Source organism: Sus scrofa, chromosome 8, assembly GCF_054392235.1.
Source record: "Sus scrofa isolate SSC_HxYL_T2T_F1_AM1 chromosome 8, Sscrofa_HxYL_maternal_Yorkshire_Landrace_v2.0, whole genome shotgun sequence".
In the NCBI taxonomy this organism is placed as follows: domain Eukaryota; kingdom Metazoa; phylum Chordata; class Mammalia; order Artiodactyla; family Suidae; genus Sus; species Sus scrofa.
This window is the reverse complement of record NC_139390.1, coordinates 62,429,344-62,447,820: the sequence shown is the minus strand read 5'-3', so window position 1 is coordinate 62,447,820 and position 18,477 is coordinate 62,429,344. Positions and strand designations below refer to the sequence as shown.

The 18,477-nt window shown below is 44.7% G+C and overlaps 1 protein-coding gene and 1 pseudogene across 10 annotated transcripts in view; both read right to left on the bottom strand.

The window, feature by feature from the left end:
• Positions 1–18,477, bottom strand: part of LOC100621006 (RE1-silencing transcription factor-like) — a 130,508-nt gene that overhangs the window by 74,321 nt on the left and 37,710 nt on the right. For 6 of the 9 annotated variants that reach the window (XM_084970796.1, XM_084970791.1, XM_084970795.1 and 3 more), the window contains one exon: positions 7,720–7,820. The gene's annotated coding sequence lies outside the window, so the exon portion shown is untranslated. Of the gene's footprint in view, positions 1–7,719; positions 7,821–8,708; positions 8,847–9,545; positions 10,690–18,477 lie in introns of those variants that run through there. The other 3 variants (XM_084970800.1, XM_084970794.1, XM_084970792.1) reach the window with 3 other exon arrangements.
• The window catches only part of LOC100625795 (uncharacterized), a 46,789-nt pseudogene continuing 37,710 nt past the window's right edge, over positions 9,399–18,477 (bottom strand). Inside the window, exon 4 of the transcript XR_014812603.1 lies at positions 9,399–10,689. The product of XR_014812603.1 is annotated as an uncharacterized LOC100625795 (transcript). The remainder of the gene's footprint in view (positions 10,690–18,477) is intronic.

Below are 18,477 nucleotides of genomic sequence, written 5' to 3'. Positions count from 1 at the left end.
TTCAGTAATTTTTCTTAAATGTTTACATTTGATGACAGAGGCAGTAGGACCTGTCCGGCTGCCAAATCTGACTAAATACACCCTAGAATTCCACTCATGTCCGTTTCAGAGGATGAATGGAAAGGAAAATAAGATCAAACTAGGCCTGTCTTCTGTGTCTCCTTGACCCTTTTGGCCCCACTTATACTAACGATAAAATGAGGATAACATTTATTTCATTTGACAATTTAGCTCCAATATTTTGGTCTTGGGAGTTCAAGATCAAATTTTTATACTCTTTAAAAAAAATTTGTAATCTCCTAAGTGTTTTATTTATTTGATTGATTAAGGCTACACCCAAAGCACATGGAAGTTCCCAGGCCAGGGACTGAATCTGTACCCCAGCAGTGACAATATCAAATTCTTAAGCACCAGGCTACCAGGGAACTCCAAACTTTTATACTCAATAATTATTGAAGGAGTTCCTGTTGTAGCTCAGTGGTAACGAATCCAACTAGTAGCCATGAAGACATGGGTGTGATTGCTGGCTCTGCTCAGTGGGTTAAGGATCCGCTGTTGCCGTGAGCTGTGGTGTAGGTCACAGACTCGGCTGGATCCCCTGTTGCTATGGCTGCGATATAGGCCAGCAGCTGCAGCTCCAATTCAACCCCTAGCCTGGGAGCTACCATGTGCTGCAAGTGCAGCCCTAAAAAGACCAAAAAAACAAAAAAATTTATTGAAGATCCTGAAGAGTATTTCATGTTATATCTATCAATACTTAATACTATTAGAAATTAAAACTAAGAAATTTAGTAAATATTTATTAACTCATTTACAATTATAATAAACTCATTACTTAATAACATAAATAACAAAATTTCTGTTAAAGGAATTATATATTCCAAGACCTCACAAAGGTTTGGATTTGATTCAAAGGATCCCATTAAAGTTTTCCACCTTGGAGTTCCCGTCGTGGCGCAGTGGTTAACGAATCCGACTAGGAACCATGAGGTTGCGGGTTCGGTCCCTGCCCTTGCTCAGTGGGTTAACGATGCGGCGTTGCCAACAGCTGTGGTGTAGGTTGCAGATGCGGCTCAGATCCTGTGTTGCTGCGGCTCTGGCGTAGGCCGGTGGCTGCAGCTCCAATTCAACCCCTAGCCTGGGAACCTCCATATGCCGCGGGAGCTGCCCAAGAAATAGCAAAAAAAAAAAAAAAAGTTTTCCACCTTGCTTTTGGTGCTTCTGTAACTTCTGTTTGGATGAGATTTGACAACATGCTGGTCTAAGATGAGCCTAAGAGGGACAACATATATTATGGCCTGATCACTGATTAGATTTAAAACATTTTTCTGATCCACAGTTCTTGTATAATTATTTAGAAGTAGGTTATATATATATACGTATATAACAATTACTTGAATGGATTTTTGTTGTTGTTTTTTTTTTTTTTTTTTTTTTTGCTTTTTAGGTCCGTACCCATGCTATATGGAGGTTCCCAGGCTAGGGATTGAATCAGAGCCACAGCTGCTGGCCTACACCATAGCTCACGGCAACGCCAGATCCTTAATCCACTGAGCAAGGCCAGGGATCAAACCTGCGTCTTCATGGATGCTAGTTGGGTTCGTTAACTACTGAACCACGGTGGGAACTCCAAAAAAATTTTTTTTTCCTGTACTTTTCAAATTGTGATCATACAGAGAGCACCCACTTAAAAAAGAGGGGGAGCACCCACTTAAAAAAAGGGGGGACTCTAAAAATACCTTTGTGGTAATAGTCATAAATACTTGAGGATCCTTTCTAAAGATACACAATTTAAAAAAAATTTTTTTTTTTTTGCTTTTTGCTTTTTAGGGGCTCACCTGTAGCATATGGAGGTCCCAGGCTAGGGGTTGAATTAGAGCTGTAGCTGCTGACCTACACCACAGCTCACAGCAACGCCAGATCCTTAACCCAGTAAGCAGAGCCAGGGATCAAACCCACATCCTTATGGATACTAGTTGGGTTGCTAACTGTTGAGCCACAACAGGAATGCCCCCAAGATACACAATTTAAATTTACTAATGATTAGTTTAAAAATTCTGAGAACATGTATGTAATAAGCTAGCAAAAATGTTTTACACAAATTCTATTTTGACCATGGTATTTCTCTATTTTTCAACTAACCAGAAGCATATGCAACTCAAAACAATCAGAATATATGATTTCACAACACTCTGTGTAAAGCAGAACAAAAATATAAGGTATTTTAGCATTTATTTCTTTTTCTTTCTTTTTTTGACCATGCCTGTGGCATGTGGAAGATCTCAGAGCAGGGACTGAAGCCATGTCACGGCAGCAACCAGAACCACTGCAGTGACAATGCTGAATCCTTAACCTGCTGAGCCACAAGAGAACTCCCCAGCATTACTTCTTCCTTTTTTTTTCTTTTTTTTTTAGGGCTGCACCTATGGCACTTGGAGCTTCCCAGGCTATTGGTCAAATCAAGGCTGTAGCTGCTGGCCTACATCACAGCCACAGCAATGCTGGATCCCAGCAGCATCTGCGACCAACGCCACATCTCACAGAAACGCTGGATCCTTAACCCACTGAGTGAGGCCAGGGATTGAACCTGAATCCTCATGGATGCGGGTCAGATTTGTTTCTGCTGAGCCACGGTGGGAACTCCCCCAGCATTACTTATTTCTAAGTTATATAGTCATTTCGTTTGTTGTGATCATATTCTGTAAAATAATCAGGATACAAACTTTGATAAAAAAATTGCTTTCATAGTAATTTGTTAATCTGTTTAGTTAAACGTCTTAGAGGGAGTTCCTGTTGTGGCTCAGTAGGTTAAGAACTTGACTAATGTCTGTGAGGAAGTGGCTTTGACCCCTGGCCTCGCTCAGTGAGTTAAGGATCCAGCATTGCTGTGGCTGTGATGTAGGCCGGCAGCTGCAGCTCCAATTCCGCCCCTAGTCTGGGAACTTCCATATGCTACAGGTGCAGCCCTAAAAAGGAAAAAAAAAAGTCTAGAAAAGTCTAAATATTAAGTCACATTAAACATTACAGCATATTACTTTATGCTTAACAAGCTTCCCTTCCTCAGAAAAATAATAAATTACATATCCACAACTCATACTTAAGGCCACCTCAATTTGCTAGATAAACATTAGTTATTCAGGTTAATTTACCTAATGATAATGTTCCTTTACTATTCAGATTCCACAGATAATTTTTAGAGCCTCACATCTTTTTATGCTTTATAACTTAAGATAATTATAGATCTCTTATACCTTTTACCCAGGCACCCCCAGTGGTAACATATTGCATGATTTACAGTTTTAAAAACAGGAAATTGATCTGAATACAAACCACCAACTCTATTCGGATTTCACCAGTTTTACCCATACTCATTTGTGTGTGTGCATTCAATTCTATGCAATTTTACCACATCTTTAGATTCCTGAGGCCCAGTGTAGACAAAGAACATTCCATCACAGAGATCTCTCATGCTACTTCTGACATAATAGCCACAGTCTTCTTTCCTGCCCCTACTTCCAACCTCAGCTCCTGGCAGCCACTCATCTGCCCCCCATCTCTGTAGTTTCATCATTTCAAGAATGGTATATAGAGGTGGCCCTTTATTTTATCTATTTATTTATTTATTTTGGTCTTTTTGCCATTTCTTGGGCCACTTCCAAGGCATATGGAGGTTCCCAGGCTAGGGGTCGAATCGGAGCTGTAGCTGCCGACCTACGCCACAGCCACAGCGATGCGGGATCCAAGCTGAGTCTGCAACCTACACCACAGTTCATGGCAATGCTGGATCCTTAACCCACTGAGCGAGGCCAGGGATTGAACCCAAAACCTCATGGTTCCTAGTCGGATTCATTTCCGTTGCGCCACAAGGGGAAACCCGAGAATGGATTTTTTATTTATTTATTTATTTATTTATTTATTTTTTGTCTTTTTGTCTTTTGTCTTTTTGTTGTTGTTGTTGTTGTTGTTGCTATTTCTTGGGCCGCTCCCGTGGCATATGGAGGTTCCCAGGCTAGGGGTTGAATCGGAGCTGTAGCCACCAGCCTACGCCAGAGCCACAGCAACGCGGGATCCGAGCCGAGTCTGCAACCTACACCACAGCTCACGGCAACACCGGATCGTTAACCCACTGAGCAAGGGCAGGGACCGAACCCGCAACCTCATGGTTCCTAGTCGGATTCGTTAACCACTGCGGCACGACGGGAACTCCGGATTTTTTATTTATTTAAATTTTTTATTAAAAAAATTTTTTTTATAATGGATTTTTTTAAATTCAGCATAAGGCCTTGAGATCCGTCCACACTGTTGCCTATGTCAGTTGTTGGCTCCTTTATGTTGAGTAGTACTCCACAGTATAAATGGATCACAATTTGTTTAATGATGTACCGGACAAAGGATATTGGGGTTGTTTCCAGTTTCTGGACTATTAGCAATAAAGCTGCTATAAACATTCATGTACATAGCAAATCATGTACAGATTTTTGTATAAAAATAGGTATTTCTGTGGGATAAATGCCCAAGAGTGAAATTGCTGGATCATGTGGTATCTGCATGATTAGGGTTTTTTTTTTTTTTTTTTTTTTTTTTGCTTTTTAGGGCTGTACCTGCAGCATATGGAGGTTCCCAGGCTAGGGGTCTAATTGGAGGTACAGCTGCCGGCCTACACCACAGCAACTTGGCATCCCAGCCATGTCTGCGACCTACATCACAGCTCTAGGGGCAACGATGGATCCTTAACCCACTGAGCAATGCCAGGGATCTAACTCACAACCTTACGGTTCCTAGTCAGATTCGTTTTCACTCCACCATGACAGGAACTCCTTCTCTAAAATTCTAAAGTTTCACTTTTACATCTAAATTTACATTCCACTTTGAGTTAATTTTAGCGTAACAAGGCTTCTTTTTTTATGCTGATGGGTGCATTTTAGAAACCTAGAATCAATAATTAAATGTAGATTAGATAATACCCTTTGATAGGGTTCGTAGATAAGATCTCTTGTTTGGCTCCACCACTTCAGAAGACTCACCAGCACTTGTGATCATCCTCGGCAGACCAGCAGCAAGGGACAGGGCACTAAGGTGAAAAGTCACATTTCTAGAAGTGTATTCAGCCAGATGTTTCAGGGTAAAAGAAAAATAATTTTGAGTGAAGTGACCACATAGAGCTAATTTTTTTTTTTTTTAATTTTGGCAAAATTGCCAGACACTTTAGCAAATGCTCATTCACTGGGCACTGTGGAGATCTAAATGTATGAGTACCTAAAAAAGGGGCTCACAACAAAGCCACAAAGTTTAACTTTGAAGCAGACCTAGCTTGCAGTGTCCATGTCTGTTTGCATATTTGTCCAGGAGTCAGTAAGCTATGGTCCAGTCTAAATACAACCTGCTGCCTGTGTTTGTAGTGATGCTGGAACACAGCCACAGCCATGTGCTGACTCATAATCTGTCTGCTTTTGCACTATGGGGCAGAGGTGACCAGCTGTGACAGATTGCATGACACACAAAGTGAAAGTACTCACTCCCAGGCCCTCTGCCGATATGTTTTTTATTCTTGGCTGACAAATGCTGACACGACTCTGTGAAAAGCACCCTGGTATAAAATATTTCTAATGTGTGATATAAACTTTTTGGAACTGAATAACATAAAGGCAGCAGCATCCACGCACACCAATTTATAAGAAGTCTACTTTGAAGGGTAAAAGGCTGTCTTTTTGGAGATGAAATCCCTACTACCACAACTTTAAGCACTGGGCCCAAGTCTGTGCTCAGACTGTGGTTTGCATCCTGAACATCAAAGGTGAAGATGTTTATAAGCTACTGTCTGTTTTTTGGTAACAGAAATCGCACAAAGTTGAGAAAATATTTTTATATGACAGAAAAATTAGTCATACCAATTTTATGACCATTGTTCAAAGAACTGACATTTCTCAGAAAAGTGTGACACTCATTTCAACTTCACCCTCTGGGCTCAACAGGACCCTAGCCAGAACTTGAGCCATGCACAGTGCCAGGTGGAGTTCAAAGCTGCACACTGTCCCCCTGTCCCAGTGCCCACAGAGGCCCAACGATAAGGGATGGGGAGTGTGGCTCTGCCAGCCGCGAGGTTGTTTCACATTGGCTCTAAAGCCAGCCTTCCAGAATTTGTGCCACCAGAATTCCGGCACCCTCCCTTGGGCTTGGCCAGCAGGCTTCCCCTGCCAGCAGGATGCCTGTGGCACAGCGCAAGGCGGGGTCAGAGGAAGGCCTGGGTCTCTTTCAGCAGGGCTCATTCACGGTTCTCCCTTGGCACTGAGAGCTGGTTCCAGGCTCCAGCTTCATCACCCACTCTGGGAACTGCCTCCTCACGGTACCTCGTACCCCTCAGTGGCCCTGCTCAGAGGTCCAAGTCCCAGCGTCCCAGGGCCTCTCCTCCACTGTCTGGGCTCTGAGATCCCCAACCGCTCTCTTCTCTCCTCTGGACTTAGGGGGACCCCCAGGTGCTGAGCTTACTATCTGTGTCTGCTCCTTTTTTTTTTTTTTTTTTTTTGTCTTTTTGCTATTTCTTTGGGCCGATCCCGAGGCATATGGAGGTTCCCAGGCTAGGGGTCTAATCAGAGCTGCAGCCCCCGGCCTACACCAGAGCCACAGCAACGCAGGATCCAAGCCGCATCTGTGACCTACACCACAGCTCACGGCAACGTCAGATCGTTAACCCACTGAGCAAGGGCAGGGACCGAACCCGCAACCTCATGGTTCCTAGTCGGATTCGTTAACCACTGCACCACGACAGGAACTCCTGCTCCTTTCTATTTTTCAGTTCTCTGACACTGGCCTGGCCGATGTTTTATATTAAATTCTTTCTAGTGAAATACCCAGCGAGGCTTGTGTTTTCCAGACCAGGCCCTGACTTAACCAGACAGTAGGTCACAGAATCAACACTAACACACAGACTAACACACAGACACACAGAGCTGACACTAACACACAGACTAACATGCACACACAGAGGTGACATTAACACAGAGACCAAGACACAGATACACAGACTAACACAGACACACAGAACTGACACTAACACACAGAACTGACACTAACACACAGAGCTGGAAAAGAAACAAGGCATATGGAGATTCCCAGGCTAGGGGTCGAATTGGACCTACAGCCGCCGGCCTACACCACAACCACAGCAACTTGGGATTCGAGCCTCATCTTCGACCTACCACAGCTCACTGCAACGCCAGATCCTAAACCCACTGAGCAAGGCCAGGAATCGAACCTGCAACCCTCATGGTTCCTAGTCAGATTTGTTAACCACTGCGCCACGACAGGAACTCCTGTTAAACTTCTTAAAATTTAATACTTTTAATAAAAAATGATACACGCCAGAAGGGTTATCATTATAAAGACCACAAATAACAAATGTTGGGGAGGATGTGGAGAAAAGGAACCTTCATACACTGTTTTGTTTTGTTTGTCTTTTTTTTTTTTTTTGTCTTTTTGCCATTTCTTGGGCAGCTCCCATGGCATATGGAGATTCCCAGGCTAGGGGTTGAATTGGAGCTGTGGCTGCTGGCCTACGTCCGAGCCACATCTGCAACCTACACCACAGCTCACAGCAACACCGGATCCTTAACCCACTGAGCGAGGCCAAGGATTGAACCCAAAACCTCATGGTTCCTAGTCGGATTCATTAACCACTGAGCCACGACGGGAACTCCTCATACACTGTTGATGGGTACGTACCAACACTGGTGCAGCCACTGTGGAAAGCAGTATGGCAGTTTCTTGAAAAATTACAAACAGAACTACCCTGTGATCTAGTGATTGCACTCCTGAGTATTTATCTGAAAAAAAATGAAAACACAAATTTAAAAAGATACATGCATCCCAACCTTCACAGCAGCACTATTTACAATTGTCAAGATATGGAAGAAACCTAAGTGTTCATCAGCAGATAAATGGACACACACACACACAATACCACTCTGCCATAAAAAAGAATAAAAATTTGCCAAGTGCAACAACATGAATGAACGTGGAGGGTATTATGCTAAATGAAATAAATCAGACAAAAATGAATATCATATGATGTCACATACGTGGAATCTATTTCTTTTTTTTTTTTTTTTTTTTTTTTTGTCTTTTTGCTATTTCTTTGGGCCGCTCCCGCGGCATATGGAGGTTCCCAGGCTAGGGGTCGAATCGGAGCTATAGCCGCCAGCCTACGCCAGAGCCACAGCGACGCGGGATCCGAGCCACGTCTGCGAGCTACACCACAGCTCATGGCAATGCCGGATCGTTAACCCACTGAGCAAGGGCAGGGACTGAACCGGCAACCTCATGGTTCCTAGTCGGATTCGTTAACCACTGCGCCACCACGGGAACTCCTAAATTTTTCTTTTTCTTTTTTTTTTTTTTTTGTCTTTTTGTGATGTCACATACGTGGAATCTAAATGATAAAACAAATTAGTGAATGTAATAAAAAAGAAGCAGACTCACAGATATAGGGAACAAATCAGAAGAAGGGGCAAAATAGGAGGGAGATTAAGAGGTGATGACCATATTCAAGGTAAATAAGCGACAGCACAACACAGGGAACAGAGCCAATACTTTACAACCACAGTACATGGAGCTGGCCTTTAAAATTATGAATCACTATGCTGTACACCTGAGACTTACATAACATTGTATGTCAACTATACCTCAACGTAAAAAGTTTTAATGATACGTACATACAATTAGTTTTTTGTTGAGGTGTATCGCCAGCTCCAAATTTGTAACTCCAACTGCTTTATCGACACGTCCACTTGGATGTCTCACAGGCTCCTTCCCAAATGTTCATCACAGAAATGGCATCACCACACATCCAGCTGTTCAGGACAAAATCCTGGGGAGTATCATTGGTTTCTCTCTCTCACTCCAGTTGGTTCCACCTCCAAAATAAATCCTGAATCTGACCACTTCTCACCAGGCCCCTGTGTCCCACTAATTCTAGGTGCTATCATCCTTCACCTGGGTAACTGCAAAAACCACCTCATTTGTCTCCTTGCCTCCACTCTTACCTGTCCCCTCCATTCTTCATCCAATTTCCGTGCACAGGAATTAACATTTCTTTTTCTCCTATTAATCTTACTTGTGTCCATTTTATTATTAGTTCAGCCACAAGAACTCAAAAGGGGAAAGGGGGAAATTTAGTAATGTATTTGTGTTTGTTTTTGTTTTCAATGAGCATATGTATAAACTTTTGGAACATCTGCCACTCAAAACTAATTAATGGCAGTTAGTTACTATATTCAACTCATTTTATACTCAAGACAACCCTAGTAAGAATCCTAATTATTCTTTGGGGAGATGGGAAAAACTGAGGCTCAGAGAGGTAAGGTCACACACCCATCACATGGCAGAGAAGGCATCAAACTCAAGACTATCTAGTTCTGAGTTTATTTTCTTAAATTTTAGGATGCAGTTCTTCTTGCTCAATAAACAAAACAGCCATCTCAGCTGAAGACTAAGTCCTTAGCTCCTAAGAATTTAGAAAAAAAAATGTGTTTTCACACAAGTCTTTTTACCGTGGTTATATCCAAGTTTTATTCTCCAGCATGAAGCCTCTGATGTCGAGCAAGTGCTGAGCTGTGCCTGAAGGCTTTCCCACAGACAGCACTTCACAGGGTTTCTCTCCAGTGTGAATCCTATAATGTTCACTAAGGTGTGCTTGCTTGTGAAAGGTTTTTTCACACTCGCTACACTTAAAAAGTTTCTCTCCAGTATGAGTTCTCTCATGTTCAACAGGGGAAGAGTTCTGAGTGAAGGCTTTACCACATTTGGTACATGTGTAAGGCTTCTCTCCTGAGTGGATTCTCTGATGCTGCATGAGGCATGCACTTTGATTAAAGGCTTTCCCACAATCATTACACTTATAAGGTCTAGCTCCAGAATGACTTCTCTGATGACGAGTAAGGCATATGCTCTGACTGAGGCTTTGCCATATTCACTGCATTTGTAGGGTTTCTCTCCAGTATGAATTTGCAGGTGTTTAATAAGAGATGGACTTTGACAAAAGGCTTTGCCACATTCATTGCATTTATAGGGTTTCTCTCCAGTGTGAATTCTCAGATGCTGGACCAAGACTGCTTTTGTTTGAAAGGCTTTCTCACATTCATTACATTTATAAGGTTTCTCTCCCATATGAATCCTCAGATGTTGAGTAAGATTTGATTGTTTATGGAAACAAGTTCCACATTTGGTACATATATATGGCTTCTCTCCCGTGTGAATTCTCTCATGCTGAGTAAGAGATGATCTCTGAGTAAAGAATTTTCCACATTCACTGCACTTCAAAGGTTTTTTATGCCTGATAAGTCCCTGATGTTTCAGTTGCAATAAAATCTGGCTGGAACTCATCGTGCTTGTAACACAATGAAGGGGTAGCTCTCTAGTAGGTTCCAATATAAAGGAAACTTTCTCTCAAATTCACAGTAATCATAAGGTAACTTTCTGAAAGATTATTATCCTTAGGGTAACACTGTTCTCCTGAGAAAGGTCTGTGTGCACCTGGTATCCTCCCAGTCATTCCTGCAGGATTTCCCCTCCTAGTCCTTGTTCAGCATGCATCTTGAACTTCTCCTTATGGGAACCCCTGATGGCCAGGCTCGCTGACCCTTCACATTTTCTTCAACTCATATAACACTGTGCCATCAGGCTTGGTCTTCTTGCCTGAAAAAAAAAATCCTTTCATGAAAACATCCTCCATGCAAAATAGGGGACCTGCATAGTGGAATCCTGATTTTTATTCTTTTCTCAATAATAGAGAAAAGATATCATAATGACCAGGCGTTCTCCATGCAGCAGGCGTCTCAATAACGTATTTTTAACATTGTTCACTTTGCAGGGAAGATGGTCAGGATATTAAAGTCATCCAGAGTGGACCGTGCTGACGGAGCAGCGTACACAGAGCAGTTGGGAGAAATGCCTTTCACCAACTCTGGGTGACCCCATTTTCCCCTTTTCCTGTCTCTTTGCATGAGATTTGTTTACCCCCATTTTCTGAGAGGAGGTGTGGCAGAGAGCCCTGGGTAATGACTGATAATTAAAGCAAACAGACAAAAATCACTGTTCCTTGACATTTGCCCTTGAGTTAAGCTTCATGCCCAGGTAACCTCTGCATTTTGCTTCATTTGCCTGGAAGAACATCCGCATTGGATTCAAGCACCACTGTTTTCCACGGAACATCCACACTCACTCAAGCAGCCTCATGGGGCTGTTTGCCTCTGAAGCAAAGGTGCACTTCGCTCAGGGACAAGTGCAGTCATTGTTGACAGGGGAGCGTTGTTCTCCTTCCCCATTTCCCAAATCTTGAATATTTACTGTGTGTGTGACGGGTCTGGGGTCCTGCACAGGGCAAAGGATGAGGGGCACTAGCAGCCACCTTTAGCCTGAGCTGGTCAAGACCAAGATTCATGTAGGTAAAAATCTTTACAAGAGTTCACATCTCCTCTCAACACAGTTTTCCTTCAGGGTCAGGGCTGCAATGGGCCTCTTCCTTTCTCCTGGAGCAGTGGTCCCCCCCCTGGTGACCCCAGGGGCATCGGGGACCGTATCTGGAGGGCACAGCTTGGAGGGTGGGTGCTCCTGCCATCCAGCGGGTAGAAGCTGGACTGCCAAACATCCCACAGTGCACAGGGCAGCTGCCAACAACCGAGAAGCTTTCGGTCCAGGAAGTCCCTCGCGCTGAGGCTGAGCCTCTCTGTCTTAGAGTTTGGTGCAACATAAAGAATAAATGGAGCCATAGGAACAGGGACCAAAGATTGATTAGGAAGACTGTGATTTCCAGGTAGAGGATTTTGAGTCAAGTCTGGGGCAGAAGTGCATTCTAGCACCAGGACAGTGAGACGTGGGTAGGGGTAGTGGGGAGAGTAGTGAGGGGAACATGGCTTTGGGGGTTAAATGCGAACTTGAATTTTTTTTTTTTTTTTTGTCTTTTGTATTTTTTTTTGTTGTTGTTGTTGTTGCTATTTCTTGGGCCGCTCCCGCGGCATATGGAGGTTCCCAGGCTAGGGGTTGAATCGGAGCTGTAGCCACCGGCCTACACCAGAGCCACAGCAACGCGGGATCCGAGCCGCGTCTGCAACCTACACCACAGCTCACGGCAACGCCAGATCGTTAACCCACTGAGCAAGGGCAGGGACTGAACCCGCAACCTCATGGTTCCTAGTCGGATTCGTTAACCACTGCACCACGACGGGAACTCCGCGAACTTGAATTCTGATTCCAACGCTTACTTGAGCTTCTGTCTTCTTCTCTGGAAAGTGGGGAAATGCTCAACGCAGGGCTCTGCTGGGAGGAACCTGCGCAGAGAAACCACTGGCAGTAGCGACTGTTACTTCGAGTCCCCTCTTTGAGGAAGACACTGAGGCCCACAGAGGCAAGTCAACCTGCCCAAGGTGACAGCACACAATAGAAACCGTCTGGACTAGAAGTCTGGGCTCCAAATTCCCAGAGCTCTGTTCTTACGTGGAATAGAGGCAATGAGGTGGAAGCTGTGTAACACAAACATGCCCCAACTACATTAAGTCCTGGCTTAAAAGTTTGGTAAAAGCAGTGTATGATTTTCAGAAAATTAAAATATACACAGAAGGAGTTCCCGTCGTGGCGCAGTGGTTAACGAATCGGACTAGGAACCATGAGGTTGCGGGTTCGATCCCTGCCCTTGCTCAGTGGGTCAAGGTTCCGGCGTTGCCGTGAGCTGTGGTGTAGGTCACAGACGTGGCTCGGATCCTGCGTTGCTGTGGCTCTGGCGTAGGCTGGAAGCTACAGCTCCGATTCGACCCCTAGCCCGGGAACCTCCATATGCCGCAGGAGCGGCCAAAGAAATGGCAAAAAAAAAAAAAAAAAAAAGACAAAAAAAAAAAATAAATAAAATAAAATATACACAGAAATAGGAGTTGCCTAGTTACCTAGCAGTTATAGATTTATTGTTGCCAGTGCTGTGGCACAGCCAAATATATATATATATATATGTATGTATATATATATATATTTAAAAAGTTAAATTCTTGGAGTTTCCGCTGTGGTGCAACAGGATCAGCGGTGTCGCTGCAGCGCCAGGATGCAGGTTCGAGCCCTGGCCCAATGCAGTGGGTTAAAGAATCTGGCACTGTCTCACAGAACAGGTTGCAACTGCAGCTCAGATCTGATCCTTGGCCTGGGCACTCCATATGCTGCAGTGCAGCCACCAAAGGAAAAAAAAAAAAGTGAAATTCTTGCCCATAGTAGCCGCCAAATAACCAATACCAACGTTATGGAACACAGTCTCCTTTTTTCTCTTCTCAGTATGTGGGTGTATGTGAGATCCTACACACTCAGAAACACCCTTGTCCTGTAAACTTGCTTTTCTCCTTGTATTTTTTATGTCAGTAAATATAATTTCTTCTTTTTGTTTATTGTTTTCGTTTTAGGACTGCACTTGCAGCATGTGGAGGTTCCCAGGCTAGGGGTCTAATTGGAGCTGTAGCTGCCGGCCTACACCACAGCCACAGCAACGCAGGATCCGAGCTGAGTCTGCCACCTATGCCACAGCTCACGGCAACACCGGATCCTTAACCCAGTGAGCGAGGCCAGGGTTCAAACTTGCATCCTCATGGATGCTAGTTAGGTTCTTAACATGCTGAGCATCAAAGGGAACTCTCATTCTTTTTATTATTTATTTTTAAAAAAATTTTGGTATGCAAGAAATAGATTTGTTAAGTATGAAGTATTAAGTGTTTTATTATTGTATCATCAGTTATCCAGCTCTATTGATCTGTATTAAATTATTAGGATTCTCATGGTGGAAACTGGAAGAATTTCAGCTCAAACTAGCGTTAGGTGAAGAGGGAATCGGCCCAGTTAGTCATATTTGCAGAAGAATGCGTGCATGAGCGTGAGCATGAGAGCAAGCTTGGGGGGTGGGGGGCTTAGGCCAGAGGGTGCCTGGAACCAGGGATTCTAACACCTCAAGACTCCCAGTCTCCTGGTGTTGCACCTGTTTCTCAGCGTAAACAGCTTGCTGCGTAGACTAGCTCTGCCGCCATGTGGGAGGCGTAACTGGCGCTCCAGATACTCTCCTAGCAGCTTCCTGACCTGGCAGGAAATGATTCTTCTGCAGTAGTCTGAGGTGAAAAGCCTGCTGAAGTCACAGCCCTACAGCCTTGCCACCTTAAGAAAATGACCCTTTTCTAGGCCAAGACCCTGACTGGCTCGTGTTGAGTCACACACCCATCTTAGGCCAGTTGTTGTGGTCCCAGGAAGTAAGGTGAGAGTTGATTGGTTCTGCTGAGATGGGAGCCTGAGTGCATTGTTCCCAGAGAGAAAAAAGAGGTAAAGATTCAATTTAAAAAATCAATAGATATTAGCTAGCTTGCTTACCTACTATCACAATTTTTAATGGTCATAAAACTGTTTTGGAGACTATCCTCAAAGGCACATTCTTGGCACTTGAACACACACACATAGGCACACACAAAGAAAATGTTTGGGAGACCTTTATGCTCACACAGCATACACTAATCCCTTGGTTTGCCCAGCAACTTCCCCTTCTTCTACTGCACAGGCACGGCATTCTGCCCCCTGCTCTCCTCCTCTCCGCTCCTGACTTCTGGTTGAGTGGAGCTGCTGCCATTTTTGGTGATCCTCTATCCTTGACCCTGGTGACAGGCTGAAGGATGGACACCTGGTCCAAACTAAACTGGTCCAGTCATGACCAGTAACAATGTCCACCTGCCTGGCTGCAGAGGCTGCTCTTCAGTGGGTTTCTGGCCATTCAGAGCCCTTGCTCAGAGAAGAGCCCTTTTCCTTTTAGGTGGCAAGATTGAGAGTCTGTGTCACTGAAAGCTGCTGGAAGCCGTGACCCTCACTATAAAGAGAGACTGCAGCAGCAGGAGGGCACAAGACAACATGCCAGGGGAGCAAGGCCAGCGGCTCAGAGTCCTGGTGGAGCTCAGCGTTCCCGTTCCAGGCTCCCTTAGAGCCCCTGGAGCACTCACAGTCGACACTGCCATGGCTTACGCTTAGGTGGTCAGCTGTTCTTCGGATTCTGTGACGGGGCCCACGGGCCATTCAATATTCTCCCCAACACTTCACACTTTTCTTTTGCCTACAGCAGTTTGAGTTGGCTTGTTATCACATAAACAAATGAGTCTACTAATAAATTCAGGCACTTTGGAGGTGTGTGAGGTGAAAGCGTTCCCTGCTCTCGACCCATCCTCCTGAGTGAACAACACTCTGATCTCTACTGCAGTCAGCAGCAAAGACTTCTGCATTCAGGGCAGCTTAAAATAACGGTACTTCAAAAAGATATTAAAATGCATAAACATGTATAAAGATTTTGCTGTGTTCTTGTTTTTTGTCTTTTTCAGGGCCACACCCACAACACATGGAGGTTCCCAGGCTAGGGGTTGAATCAGAGCTGCCGCCGCCGGCTTACACCACAGCCACAGCAACGCCAGATCTGAGCCACGTCTGCGGCCTACACCACAGCTCACAGCAATGCCAGATCCTTAACCCACTGAGCAAGGCCAGGGATTGAACCTGCCTCCTCATGGGTACCAGTTGGGCTCCTTACCACTGAGCCATGACGGGAACTCCTGCAGTATTTTTTTTTATGACACTGAACTACTAATACTTCTGTGCTTTTCTGTACAAACTTGTGTTTGCTATTATAAAGTATACACACACATATATATCCTTTAAAGTTGCTTTTCCCCCTTAGGTTAGGTTTATTTTCATGCGAATATGTGCAGTTTCCTCTTTTTAAGAGGTACGTAGTATTCTATTCTATTATTGTGTCATAATTCATCCAGTCTCTGTTGGTCTGTATTTGGACTGTTTGAGAATTCTCTTGATTGAAAGTGGAAAAATCCCAACTGAAACCAGTCTAAGCTAAAGAGAACATCATGTAATTGGTTCCTGGATACAGGAGAGTGACTCTGCACCTGAGCTCCCAGTCAGGCGTCTGTGTTCATTAAGCAAGACGACTCAGGTTCCTTGTCTGTAAAGTGAGGATGATAACGGTATTTATTTCATAGGGTTATTGTGAGGAATAAATAAGGTTCCCAGAACACTTGGAACCTTGGCTATGTTACACAAAACTATACCTTTAAAAAAAAAAAGTTCCTGTCGTGGCTCAGTGGTCATGAACCTGACTAGTGTCCATGAAGATTCAGGATCAATCCCTGGCCTCGCTCAGTGGGTTAAGGATCCGGTGATGCCATGAGCTACGGTATAGGTCACAGACGTGGCTCAGATCCTGAGTTGCTGTGGCTGTGGTGTAGGCCAGAGGCTATAGCTCCAATTCGACCTCTAGCCTGGGAACTTCCATATGCTGCGGGTGTGGCCCTAAAAAGCAAACAAAAACAAAAACAAAACAAACAACCCCCCTCCCTGCTTTAGGCCTTTTCCCTGATCCTGTAACAATATAACGTCAGCACGTATACCTCGACTTAGTTTAGAGGGAACAGCCCTGTCCTCTGCTATTCGGACATACAATGGCCTATTTATGCAATTCCCTGGTGAGTCGCACTTAGGTTACCTTTCATTTTCCACCATCACAGATTATGCTGCAACATACACTGGAATCGCCTGGTTAGAAGATCAATAAATTTAAAATGTTGGAGGAGACAGAAAGATTTATTTCTGAAGCGGCTGTGACTGTTTATATTTTGTGGCAAACGAGTGTCTGGTCTCTTCACCCCATGTTTGTGCAGTGGGAGCAGCGCTGCCCAAACACGCTCACTCAGGGCTGTTTTGCAACCTCAGGTTTGTAACCATCCACTGCTGAAGAATCCCGTTTTTCTCCTCTTAAGAATGTTCTCGGAGTTCCCGTCTTGGCACACTGGAAACGAACCTGACTAGGAAACATGAGGTTGCGGGTTCGATCCCTGGCCTTGCTTAGTGGGTTAGGGTCTGGCATTGCTGTGAGCTGTGACGTAGATTGCAGACGCAGCTCGGATCTGGCATTGCTGTGGCTCTGGTGTAGGCCGGCAGCAACAGATCTGATTAGACCCCTAGCCTGGGAACCTCCATATGCTGTGGGTGTGGCCCTAAAAGGACAAATGACCAAAAAAAAAAAAAAAAAAAAAAAAAAAAAGAAAGAAAGAAAGAAAAATGTTCTCATTAGAAGACTGATCTGCAGTGAGGACAGGCAGCCAAAGCAAAGGGAGGAAGGAACAGCCCAGCAGACAGAGTTTCTGGGGGATGGAGACTTCACCAGTCCTGGTCTTCTTGGTCTCGTCAGTGCCTGCCACAGGGCCTAGCACGGTGCACATTTGTTGATTAAAAGAAGATAAACAGCCCAGGAGGCCTCACAAAATAAGGCCCACAAACTGCTAACCTCCCTGAATTCCATCCTTGCCCCTGAACAGGCAGAGACATAGCTCACACAGCACAGGGAACGAGGTTCTGACTCCTGCCCAGTGCAGTGCAGGTTTTCCAACATTTACTCTGACAAAGGGAATGAGACCGGGTGTCCAAGGGACCCTGACCGATTCCTGGAGTGTACATCACCCCTGCTTTAGGTGCTCTACTCAGCACCCTGTTTACCTCAGAGCCCTCATTGACGCCATGAACACGTGTGGACATCGCCACGTGTGAGTACACCTACAGGAGTCTATGCTTGAGTGGCTCTGAAAAGCAGGATGCCTCTCTCCTCTGGACACTAAAAACCCAACATCCACTGCAGACTGAAACTCCATGAGGTTGCAGCGCTTATTTGTCGTGTCTCTACCATATGCCTAGTTTGGCACACAGTAGGTGCTTCATACATATTTGGAGGCTGGCTAGCTTAAGTCAGCTCCATTCTGCTGGCTTCTCTTTTCTACAGACAGATTTAGGAAGCTAAGAGCCTTGTGAACAGCAGGAGAATCTGAAATTCAGGCAGTAAAGAGTCATACCTAAATCACTCTTTTTCATCCTCCAGGACAGCCCCTTCCTCACTGGCCATGAGCCTTGACCTAAGGGGCCCTATCCTAGTTTACGGGCACAGCTGATCTACGATATTCATTTTTACGATGTTCACTTTGCTGCTGTTGTTGCTCCGCCATGCTTGTGGCATGCAGAAGCTCCCGGGTAGGGGACTGAACCCGCACAACAGCAATGACCCATGACACGGCAGATCCTTAACCACTAAATCACCAGAAAACTCTAGGAAGCATTTTCTTTTATTCATCTTTAATATATAAAGTTATCTTGACACACCGAGTTTGCTTTTCCCTTGGCAATATCAAACCCTTTTTCTGTCTGTGAAGCCCAAGTTTAAGACAGAAGCTCCGGGAGTTCCCATCGTGGCCCAGTGGTTAGCAAACCCAACTAGCATCCATGAGGACGTGGGTTCAATCCCTGGCCTTGCTCAGTGGGTTAAGGATCCAGCATTGCCGTGAGCTGTAGTATAGGTCGAAGACGCAGCTCGGATCTGGCATTGCTGTGGCTGTGGGGTAGGCCAGCAGCTAAAGCTCCGATTCAACCCCTAGC